The 12439-nt window shown below is 35.7% G+C and overlaps 1 long non-coding RNA gene across 1 annotated transcript; it reads right to left on the bottom strand.

Annotated features, from left to right (window-relative positions):
• Nucleotides 1-9493: 9493 nt before the first annotated feature.
• On the bottom strand, nucleotides 9494-11986 carry LOC145168891 (uncharacterized). Its single transcript, XR_013742155.1, has 4 exons — nucleotides 10966-11986; nucleotides 10713-10844; nucleotides 10503-10608; nucleotides 9494-9799 (listed from the first exon to the last, which is right to left on the bottom strand). It is a non-coding gene; the product is annotated as an uncharacterized LOC145168891 (long non-coding RNA).
• Nucleotides 11987-12439: the final 453 nt, after the last annotated feature.

Below are 12439 nucleotides of genomic sequence, written 5' to 3'. Positions count from 1 at the left end.
CTGTTCATAGTCAACGCTTCGATACCCTTCGACTTCGTCACATTGCACATTTTGGTTTGGGGTAACACTTTTCGTTAGTTTGTCAAATTTTCGTCTGTTTGTTAGTTAGTATCTTAGCTTTATTTTCGAAAAATCAAAAACTACAAAAAGATTTTATTTTGTTTTGTCCTTTTATTTTCGAAAACTCAAAAATTCCAAAAAGATTTTCTTTTGTTAATTGTCTTGTTTTTCAAAAAACATACAAAAACACAAAAATATTTTCTTTCTTTACGAGAAATCAAAAATATCAAAAAGATTTTTGTTATTTTGTTCTTTTGTCTTTTATGTGTACAGATTTCACGAAAGTTATTCAAGGGTCATGCTTGAGTTTCTAAGGGAAGGTACGATTTCGACAACTTTGAACTAGTTAGACTGTCCCTAGAAGCATGATGCAGCATGTCGACCCAAGCCTCCATAGACTCAATGTGTGTGTACGAAAGACTTAATGAAAATTTTCATATAAAAATTTCTTCCCAAGTCAGGCTTATATTCACATTAGTCAAATGAGCTACCTTACTCTTCTCAAATGAGTTAAGAGTTTTCTGTTTGGTCCAATTATAACAGAGGTACAATTGTTTTTGTGAACCAATACTTTTCATCACAAAGTTCTAACACATATCACACACAATGACATATGTCCGAGAGTTCATCGATCAAACCAATCAGGACTTAGGAATATCAAAAGTCTGTGTTAATGATCTAACATCATGAGACCGTGATGGAAGTGAAACCCAACCTTCCGAACCCATATAAGGAATTGACGGGGAACCTTGTTCCAGTTTTAACAAAAGATTTGTTTATGTACCACTTTTTGAAACTCCAAATCATATTCATTTCTTATGTGTGGTCTTGATCAAACTATCCAAGCCCACGATGTTTGTTACCCAACAGGATTCAGTGTAAATTTTTTTCATGAATATGATTTCCGTGTGAGTTTCATTTGTTTTCTATGTCACTTTCAAAATACTTCAAAGCATACTTGTCACTGACTACACTGGTCAAACAGGTAATTTCGGTTACAATTCCTCACCTTATGTTTAGGTTGATATGTAACGAAATTGTAAACCACCCATGAAGCCTTGCACAAGAAGCCCTTCGATACTTCTCTATAAGTATTCGATTGAAATTCACGGGAACATACACAAACAGTTGATTATTTCTCTTGATAATTAACGAAGTAACCTTTGCCCGGGGTTTATCTGCTTTTGTGTCGAAAATTTATTTTTCGACATCACGGTTCCAAATTTTTGTTAATTTGCTTCTTATCTTATCTTTGGCACACTGCACTCATGAAATCCTTGAGGTTCTGAGTATAACCAACTCAGGCTGATGATTTCGAACATCTGGCAAATGACTTCGCTTTTCATCCCAAAAGTGAAAGAGCCTTACCTCCATCCGAAGGTTAGTGACGGTTACAATTCAATTGAGATAAACAAACAGACTGTTTGATAAGACGTTTTGTGTTCAGTCCGGGTTTCAAGGCGATGTGACAGCTCCTTTTTGACGCATGGCTACTTTATCGGAAGAGTGGTGTGAGATTCAAGGTGCCACGTCAGATCTCATTTAATGCCAATCCCGCTTCAAATTCAAACACTAGGGTTACATATAAAAGGGGAATCAAAGGGTTTTATCAGTTTACGCTTTCAATCGTAAAATTCCTAAATTCTCTCTGCAAATTTCTGATTGTTCTTCAAAGATTCAACAAACCCTAGTCATGGTCAATTCTGCTGATCTCAATGTTCCTTCACAAAACACTGAACATGTTACTTCCGCACCGATCATGAAGATTCAAGGCACGAATTATCAAGTCGAAGAGGATGTTTCTCTTTATCCAGAGGAATTGAAGATGTTGGTAGTCGCACTGAAAAGCTCTGTTCTATCGATTGCTATGTTCAATTCCTTTGCAGTTCCACTTTCATGGCTTTCACAAGAAGGATCCACTGCTACTTATAGCAAAGCAATGGATATCATCACTTTCCAACTGGTGAATGAAAAGAAGATTCGACTGTCCAAGAAGATTTTTTGTCAGATTCTTGATATCCCTAATTCTCCACTGTATACTGATCTTTCTTTTGCTCAAGTTATCCATATGTTTAATGAGATGGGTCATCAACCCCCACTCACCAAGATCAGTGATTTCAAGAAGTCTGGACTTGTACTGGTCGCAGTGTTGGCTTGGATAAAGGTCGAATTGAGGTTTATGCGATGGTAGTTGGCTTGTACTATGATATCTCTATGGATTACTCAACACAGATGTGGAAGGAATTTCAGAAGAGTGTCGAAAACATGAATGTTGTCCAAGGAATTTCGTGTGCAAGGTATTGGAGTTTGATTCTTCGATACTTCTATGCCAAAGAAGGAATTGAGGTGCCTACTGATGAGGAAACAGCTGAATTCATCAAGTATCAATTTCCGAAGGAGGTTATTGATGATGCTGCAATCTTTACACACATTGCAAGGATTCCAGATGCAATGTTACAGCGTGTTGATCCCACAAACTTGGTTCTTATGAAGTATTTGGAAACAATCAATCCCGATGATGAATCTGGGAAGTTGTTGCCGAAAGAAGCAGCTGGTCCTTCGAAGAAGTCACGAAAATCGAAGAAGGATGCAACAACTACTCCTGGAAAACCTATTCAGGAGCCAAAGAAAAAGAAATCACCAACGAAACAGACGAAGCCAGAGGCACAAGTTTCGACTGTTGTGGTTGAGCCGGTCGAGCCTGTTATTGATGACCAAGCAAAAGAAACGATTCCATCCAAATCCGGTATCTTTCGAAGAATTAAGAAGAGGTCTCGTGGATCACGAAAGTTTTCAGATGGTTCGTTTAAGTCTTCTTCTACTGTGGTTCATAAACCATATTTGACTCACCAAGGAATGCTTATTCGTGAGGTTCCAGCTCCTATTTCTCCTTCCTCAAAGAAACGAAGAGCTGAAGATGTGGCTACACATATTTCCAAGAAGAAGTTAAAGAAAAGAAAGTTGGATGTTCAAGAGGAATCATCCGAAGGGGAGAAAGTTCCTGAAACACCTGAAGCTACTATTCTTCCATCAACATCTACTCCTGAGAAGACTAAGGTCACACCACCCGAAGTTTCGTTAACCGAGTCAGTTACTGAGGAGGTTCGAACTTCAGACATTCTTACACACGTATCTGATACGGTTGTAAATGTCAACATGGGTGAAAGAGAGTCCAATAAAGAAATTTGTGTTTCAACTCAAGGTATTCCTACACCTTCTGTAAGGATACTTTCGTTTCCTTACCTCCTTTTATTATTGTTCCTATTTCGAACACTACCAATTCACCCACGTTTGAAACCATTCCCACTCAACCAATCACTACATTGTTCTCATCACAAACCACTGATCCACTTCAATCTACTGAGGACACTGATCTTGAAGAAGGGGATTTGGAGGAACATTTGAAGAAATGGAATTTGATGAAGAAGAAGACATGGGGGGAAGTCAATCTATTTGATTAAGATTCTGAATAAGAAGATGAATTTGATTATTCAGTCTCAAGATGACATGGGGGAAGTCAATCTATTTCAAGCTTGGAACTTGATGTTATGCTCAAAGCATTCGAAGCCAGGATGGTTAATAAAGTTTCTGGAATGATTCAAGATTCTGAGTCGCGAATCTTTGAGAAATTGGATCAAAATGGTAAGTGTAATGAGTTACGCGTCAAATCTCAATCTTCGAGTTTTCAGGGCGAAGTTCAAGATTTACGCAGGGTGGCTAAAGAACGCCATGTTTTGTTTATTAAAGATGTGAAGCAAGTTCGCGAAGATGTCAACTTCAAGCTTCAAGAACTTTGTGAATATATGCTCAAAGAGATTCCTAGTGCTCAGCAAGACTATGCATCTCTTAATCAAAAGGTGGATATTATTTGTGATGTTGTCACAAAGTATGCCAAGCTGTATGAAAGCTTGAGTCCTCAAATAACTCAACTTTATACGGATAACAGTCGAAGCTTTGTGGAGCTTACTACTTTGTTAAAGGAGTTGAAAGACTTATCTGTTACGCCTGTTTCTTCTTCAATCATTACACCATAATTCTTGTCACAAAAGTTTTCTCAATCCGAAGCTGTGTTGCATAAACAGTTGGCTCCGTTATCCAAGTTTTCAAATCTTCTACCAAAAGATGACCCACCTGTTGTCACAGGGGTGCAAGGGGGAGAAAAGAAGGTTGGTGATGCGAAACCTGATGAAACTGTTAAGACTGTTGGGAAAATTTTTCACACAAAGATTCCTTCAACGAAGCCAATAATCTCAACTGCTGGGCCTATTACTTCAACAGTTCTTACCACAATGCCAATTTCCACGATGCCAATTCCAAGGCCAATTTCTAAAGGAATTATGATTGGGGAAGGTGGTAGTAGTTCGAAGCCTAAAGAAGTTGTTGACAGTTCTTCGATAAAAGACAAAGGAAAAACAATTTTAGTCGAAAAGTCAAAAGAGGAGAAGAAAGCTGAAGTTGAAGCTGAGTTGGAAAAATTAAGAGTTGTTCAGAGCATTCTAAGTCTTCGTGCAAATGATCCACCAGGAATGAACAAGGGTGATCCTGCTAAGCATTACAACTACGAAACAATCGAAGCAAATGTTGCATATAATCATATGAATGCTTTTGAGAAGAATCCGAAGCAAAGTTATGCGGTTGTTAATTCTGATATGAAACAACTGGATTTCCCGGTGAATGAGATGATGTTCATCATGGCTCAGTACAAGATTGCTGAGAAATTTGATAATGAGGATGATTACACGTATATGAAGCTCAGGTTTCATGCTATTCTTGGGAAACTTCCAAAGGAGATATGGTCACTTGTAAAAATAAAGAAAGTAATCAGCATTAAGAAGGATGTTCTTTTCGAGAACATGATGCAGAACCTTCGCTTTTATGTTGCAAGGGCGAATGGTCAGGAATGTGATTTCTCAGTAGCTGATTTTCCACTGATGAACTTGTATGATCTTGTACAAGTTGCATTACTTTTGAAAGACAAAGATGCTTCGTATCTTCAATAAACTGATCCAGAAGTTTTTCGTCTTGGTCTTACCCACATCAAAATATTCATAGATAACTTCTATGAGTGTTTGGCCCTAACTGATGTGGAGTTGGCAACTGCGAAGGGATTGGAAGTGAAAGTACCCATGGAACCAACGAAGACTCAACCTGAGTTAAAGAAGTATGATGATGGGGAGATTTTCTTGAAGCCGTTTGGTTTGGTCTTCGTAGGGAAAGATAAAAATGGGAAGGCCAAGAGATTCTTATTCCAAGCATGCGAAGTGGAGAGATATACGACGTCCCAGTATACGAACTTTATTGTTGAAAAGGATTATTTCCTGGTACTCAGAAATCCGAAGGGTGATGTTGTATGCTATATAGATTCTTTTGAACTGATGAAGATCTACATTATTACAAAGGGGGAGATTCTAAGGGTCGAAGACCGGTTGTAATATGTCGAAGACTTAAGTTTATTTTACAAGGCATTTTTGTAACGAAGCGTACTTTTTTAGTCCTTTTAATTTTTTGTGTGCTTTCATGTTTCCTATAAATAGGGACATTACTTAGAGTTAGATAAGAGTCTTGTATGAACTTGTCTATTTTCTCTCTGTAACATTTGAAAGCATAATAGAGCTGAAACCAGATCATATTTACATCTCGTGTTCAAACTACTTTTTGGTTACTCTGATTTGTTACATTATCGATTCATCACTTCATCAGCTACCACCGAACAGACAAGTCGAGTTTAGAATTGACCTAATTCCCGGAGCATCACGAGTAACTAAAGCACCCCTATAGATTGGCTCCATCCGAGATGAAGGAGCTCTTGAGACAAATACAAGAACTTATATGCAAGGGCTTCATCCGGCCAGGAAGGATGGGACTTTTAGAATGTGTATTGACTATAGGGAATTGAACAAACTGATGATCAAGAACCGGTACCCCCTTCCTATAATCGATGATTTGTTTAATGAAATCCAAGGATATAGCTATCACTCAAATATAGATTTAAGATCAGGGTATCATCAACTCAAGATACTAGAAGAAGATGTTCCGAAGACTGCATTTAGGACCAGGTACGACCATTATGAGTTCCTAGTCATTCATTTTGGATTGACCAATGCCCCAACAGTATATATGGATCTCATGAATCGAGTCTGCAAACCATATTTGGACAAGTTTTTTATCGTATTTATCGATGATATTTTGATCTACTCACAAACTAAGGAAGAACATGGACATCACCTGCGGCTGATCTTAGAACTATTGAGAAAGGAGAAGTTGTACGCCGAAATCTCCAAGTGTTGATTTTGGATCAGGCAAGTACACTTTTTGGAGCACGTAGTGAGCAATAAAGGAATTCATTTAGACCCCGCTAAAATCGAAGCGGTCAAAAATTAGGAAGCCCCAAAAACGCCAACAGAAGTACACCAGTGCTTTGGCCTTGCGGGTTACCACCAGAGATTTATTGAAAATTTCTCAAGGATCGCAAAGCCTCTCACTACTCTCACCCAAAAAGACTGAAAATATGAATGGGGAAATAAGCAGAAAACTGCATTCAAAAAATTAAAACAAATGTTGTGTAGCGCACCAATTTTATCTTTGCCTGAAGGAATAGAGGATTCATCATATATTGTGATGCGTCGATTCAAGGACTGTGGTGTGTATTAATTCAGAGAGACAAAGTAATTGCCTACGCCTCACGAAAGCTCAAGAGCCATGAAAACAGCTACATGACTCACGATCTTTAGTTGGGAGCGGTAGTTTTTGCATTAAAGATATTGAGACATTACTTATACGACACAAAGTGTATTATTTACACTGATCACAAGAGTCTTCAACATATCTTTGACCAAAAAGAATTAAACATGAGACAACGAAGTGGATTGAGTTACTAAATGATTATGAATGTGAGATTCGGTATCACCCAGGCAAGGCCAACGTTGTCGCAGACGCATTAAGCCGTAAAGAAAATGTGAAACCTCGTCGAGTGCGAACTCTGACCATGATGATTCATTCAAACCTTTTCACCCAGATTCAATTAGCTCAACTTGAAGCTCTGAAGGAAGAAAACATTTAAGAAGAATCATTAAGAGGAATGGAGAGACAATTTGAACTAAGGAATGATGGGGCTCGATATCTCATGGGCAGAATTTGGACGCTGAAGTTTGGCGACATCCGAAGCTTAGTCATGGACAAAGCTCATAAAACGAGGTACTTTGTCCATATGAGATCAGACAAGATGTATTAAGATTTGAAGAAGTTGTATTGGTGGCCTAACATGAAAGCCGAGATTGCCACATATGTGGTCTAGTGCATAACCTGTTCTATAGTGAAAATGGAGCATCAGAAGCCATCAGGATTACTCCAACAACCAGAAATTCCAGAGTGGAAGTGGGAACAAATCACCATGGATTTTATTACGAAACTACCTAAGATGCCTGGTGGTTTTGACATTATCTGGGTAGTGGTCGACAGGTTGACAAATTCCGCCCACTTCCTACCAATAAAGGAGACTGATAAGATGGAAAAGCTGACAAGAACTTATCTCAAGGAAATTGTAAGGCTTCATGGGATGCCCATTTCTATCATCTCAGATAGAGGCATTAGATTCACATCTAGATTTTGGCACTCATTACAAAAATCCCTGGGAACTCGATTAGATATGAGCACCGCTTGCCATCCACAAACTGGCGGGAATAGTGAACGAACTATCCAAACTTTGGAGGATATGCTATGGTCTTGTGTGATTGATTTTGGCAATGCTTGGGATACTCACTTTCCACTTATCAAATTCTCCTATAATAACAACTATCATATCAGTATAAAGGCCGCACCATTTGAGGCTCTTTACAGACGAAAGTTTAGATCACCGTTGTGTTGGGCGGAAGTTGGAGATACTCATTTGGCAAGGGAGCGTGAGAGTAACACACTACACACAAGATCTGAAATAATACACGAGACTACAAAAATGATAGTCTAAATCAAAGAAAGACTCAAAGTTGCCCGTGAGCATTAAAATAGTTACGCATATGTAAGACGGAAGCCATTAGAATTTCAAGTGGGAGATAGAGTCATGTTGAAGATCTCCCCATGGAAGGGTATGATACGTTTTGGAAAAAGGGGAGAACTAAACCCACAATATATAGGACCCTTTGAAATTCTTGACAGGATCGTCCCCATGGCATACCGACTCAAACTACCTCAGGATCTGAGTAATGTACACGATATATTCCACGTTTCGAATTTGAAAAAGCGTTTATCGGATGACACCCTCCTTGTACCACTTGACGAGATTCAACTTAACAATAAGCTCCACTTCATCGAAGAACCAGTAGAAATCATGGTCCGGGAGGTTAAACGTTTAAAACAAAGTCGCATCCCTATCATTAAAGTACGTTGGAACTCAAAAAGGGACCATAATTTACCTTGGAACAAGAAGAACAGATGAGACAGAAATACAACCCGTTGTTTGAATGACATCCCAGCTATAAATCAAAATTTCGGGACAAAATTCTTTTAACGGGGGGAGACTGTAACAAGTATCGAATTTCGGTCGAGGACAATCTATCAATCCCCGTGAACATTGCTAAGACTAGATCAAATGGATGATATCATGGTGTTTAATTTGAAAAATTTTAATGAAGAGAATAGTTATATTGTCAATGCTCGTGCACGACTATAAATATATACCCATACTTATAAATATGTATATGGGTTAGAAGCGAATTTCGAAAATCTAAATTTATTAATTATCAAATTCGATACCCCCCCCCTTATATTATGAATTTGAAATTAATAAATATATATATATATATATATATATATATATATATATATATATACACACATATAGAGTTAGGAATAAATATGAATCACATATATACAGTGTGAGTATAAGACCAATATTAGCACATTAGATTAAAAGAATGAGTGGTTAAAATGACGATGACATCATGATAATTAAATTGAATAAAATTAATGGTTTTCTATTTTAAAATAACCCGTAACGGTAGATTATTAAAATTGGCTAATAAGAAATTTTGGAAAGTGAATATATTAAGGGATACAATTTAAACTAGATTTCAAAAAAATAAAATTTGATTTTATACATTTTAAGTTAACATTAACAACATTATGATTGTAATCGATTGCAAACGGCTAGAAATTCTTATACAAAAAATGATTATTGTGTGTTGATTCTTTAAGAATATGGTATGTTATATTCTTTATACATGATTAAATAAATTTACATCGTCAATTAAATTATATTCTTTGAGAATGATCAGTAACTTCATTCTTTTATTTCATTTTGTTGATTATTGTTCCTGCATTCTTTAAGAATATTGTATACTACAACATATCAACAAGAATAACAATTTATATCAAAAGATAATCTTTCTTATTTCAATATTAACATATTCTGCTAAGAACTATGAAAAAGTAATACAAATTATAATGCAATTCTTGTAAGTGCTTCAATATTAAAAATATAAAAAATGACAAATACATTCTATGAGAATAGAGTATATCCGACTGAGAATGTACAATGGCTGTCAATAAAAAACATTTTCACCAAACAAACCTATAATCCAAATCATTCTCGTAGATTATGTGAGAATGATTAAGAATAAGTGAAGATGAGTGAGAACGACATTCTTAGAGAATGTTTTCCATCAAATTCAACTCTTCCTATTGTCGTGATCACCTTCTTGCCTCGGGATACAAAATTCTTTAAAGCATTATTAACAAAAAAAACCTAAATCCGAAACATAAAACCATTATTAGTAGAATTTTTTTTATCTAACTAAAGATTTTATGAGAATGAACTGTAAATATTATAGTAATCAGTCTTTAAGAATGTGTTTTATCAAATTTCTTGAAATAAATTTAGCAAAAACTATCAAAATAATTTTAGCAAATTTATCTAAATTTTATAGGGCGTGTTCGGCAAAATTAGCTGCTAGCGGTAGCGGGTAGCTTGTAGCGTTTTGTTAAACGTTACATGAAGTAGCATTTGGATTTGAAGTGTTTTGTTTAAACTAAACGCTAGAAGCTTGTACTGCCGAACGAGACTTTCTGTTCAAAACGGAGCGTTTTGTCAAACGCTAGAACCTAGAAGCTCTCAAACGCTCCGTGCCGAACACGCCCATAGTAATAATTCTTTAAGAATGTGTTTCATTGCCTTTTCCGAAATGTAATCATTTTACGAATTAGCAAAATTATAGGCTTTTCACATTGTTTTAATTTTAATAGGTAAAATAAAAATAAATAAATAAATAAAGGCTACTTGCGTGTATATAAAACAAATACTCTGACATGGAAGTCTATTTGAGCAGTGTTAAACAATGTATCACTTATACCAATTTGTATGACTCTATATTTGGGGAAGGGATGAAAGAACAAAGAATTTTAAACTTGAATTGAAATAAAAAAAACTAGAAAAAAGGGACATAAATTACCTCAATGCATGCAAGAAGGATATGCAAATCCAATTCGTGGCAATATTTTCCCTAAGTGGATGGAACCATATCTAGCTCATACCACTAGAACACAAAATGAGTCCACCTAGTTTTTAAACAATCATGTATTTCAGGATAAAAGTTACATATTTGTCATTTGTTTTTCATATGTGCTCAATACCAAATAACATATAGATAAAAGAATCTTACTTGAAATACCATACTTCTCCATTGCCTCCACATAGAATATGTTGATGTTCACATCAGCATCCCTCAATCAATAATTGACTGAACAACAGAGTCAAGAAACACAGACGGTGAACCATATGGATCAAGATCAACCTGAACAACATTAAATTAATAAATTCTAGTTATCATTACAAGATTATAAGTTAATCATGTAACATTACTTAAAATATGAATGGTAAAATTATAATAAGAACTCAAATATTATAAATCATACCATCCCAACTTCCACTTGATAGTAGGCCCACTTGGTGCTTCTAATCCATAATCATGGTCTTTTGATACCTTCATTGATTTTTTTTTTGTTCTTTTGAACTTCATGTTCTTCTTTACTTATTAATATAAAAGTCTTGAGAACAACAACATACATATTTCTATATTGTTAACCTGCTGATTCTAGAATTTTAATAGTCATGAATGTTTATGTTAATAGATAATATCAATACTTGTAGCAAAATAAGGATAATCAAATTTATACCTGACATCTAGTGATTAATAAACAAACCATTGACCTGAATTTTATTTTAAAAGACTTCATTCTTGGTAAGCATCAAACTCTCAACTTGTACTTCTTTGATGATGGTATAATCATTGACATAAAAAGTATTGTACTCTTCTGCTTCTCTTATTCCCATGTTTTTTTCACCGCCTCTTGTGTTATTAGGTCTTTCTTGCACTCCTCCTTGATTCTTATGCCTGTGTAATTTAATTGGTGGCTGGCGGTGGAAGAAAGGGGGAGTTCGTAGGCAAGTTTATAAACAACTAAGACTTAAAACCCTATTTTTTCTTCGGTTTCTTGCCCAATTGAAGATGTTTGTAGTTATTATACTACTATTCAAAGTAAATTACATATTACAACATTTGACCACCAAGGGATGAAAATTCATCTGATGCCAATTTGGGTGCACCACTACCGCTTCATGTTTCTTCTAACTAAGCCCTAATCAGCCATATTCGACATGGATTCTATCTTGCAAGATCGAGGACACGGTTGATTCTTCAGTCTCTCAAGATATTTCAGTAGGTCCAAATCATCATCTACCAGGTATTGTTTAGATGGTTGGTTCTTCATTGATGAATTTGGTGATGGGGTCGGTGGTGTTTTTGTATGATTGTTTTCGGTGGCTTATGGTAGCTGGATGATGAAGACAATTATGGTGGTGGTAGGGTTCGGTGGGTTATCATTGACGGCAAGATAGATGACAGTAATAGGAGGATTTGAGATTGATCAGATTTTACGTATGGTCAAATAAAGGATATCAATAAAATTCCATAATTTTAGGCTTATAATTTTGGATACTTAATTAATTAATTAGTAAAATTACTATAATACCCCAATCTATTGGTTGGTCTACAATTGGTCATACATTCACACAATAGATAATTAGATATAGGTTATATATGAATCTCTCTCTCTCTCTATATATATATATATATATATATATATATATATATATATATATATATATAGTTCAAACAATATGAAGTTAATACGTAGGTATATAACGAGATTTTGAGTCGAAAATAAAAATATATACATATGACAAACTCGAAATCCTTGCAAGTTGTGTTTATATATTTAACAAAGTTTAAAAATCATTGTACCTTTCAAACCCTTCTAAGTCTAATACTCAAGTTGTGTTTACTTCTTCATCGATAGAAGGTAATCGCTCCTCCTTTTTCCATTAAAA

The sequence above is a fragment of the Lactuca virosa genome, chromosome 4 (genome assembly GCF_052849685.1).
Source record: "Lactuca virosa cultivar CGN04683 chromosome 4, Lactuca_virosa_CGN04683_v6, whole genome shotgun sequence".
NCBI classification, from domain to species: Eukaryota; Viridiplantae; Streptophyta; class Magnoliopsida; order Asterales; family Asteraceae; genus Lactuca; species Lactuca virosa.
The sequence above is the reverse complement of the archived record's forward strand: the minus strand, read 5'-3'. Positions and strand labels throughout refer to the sequence as shown.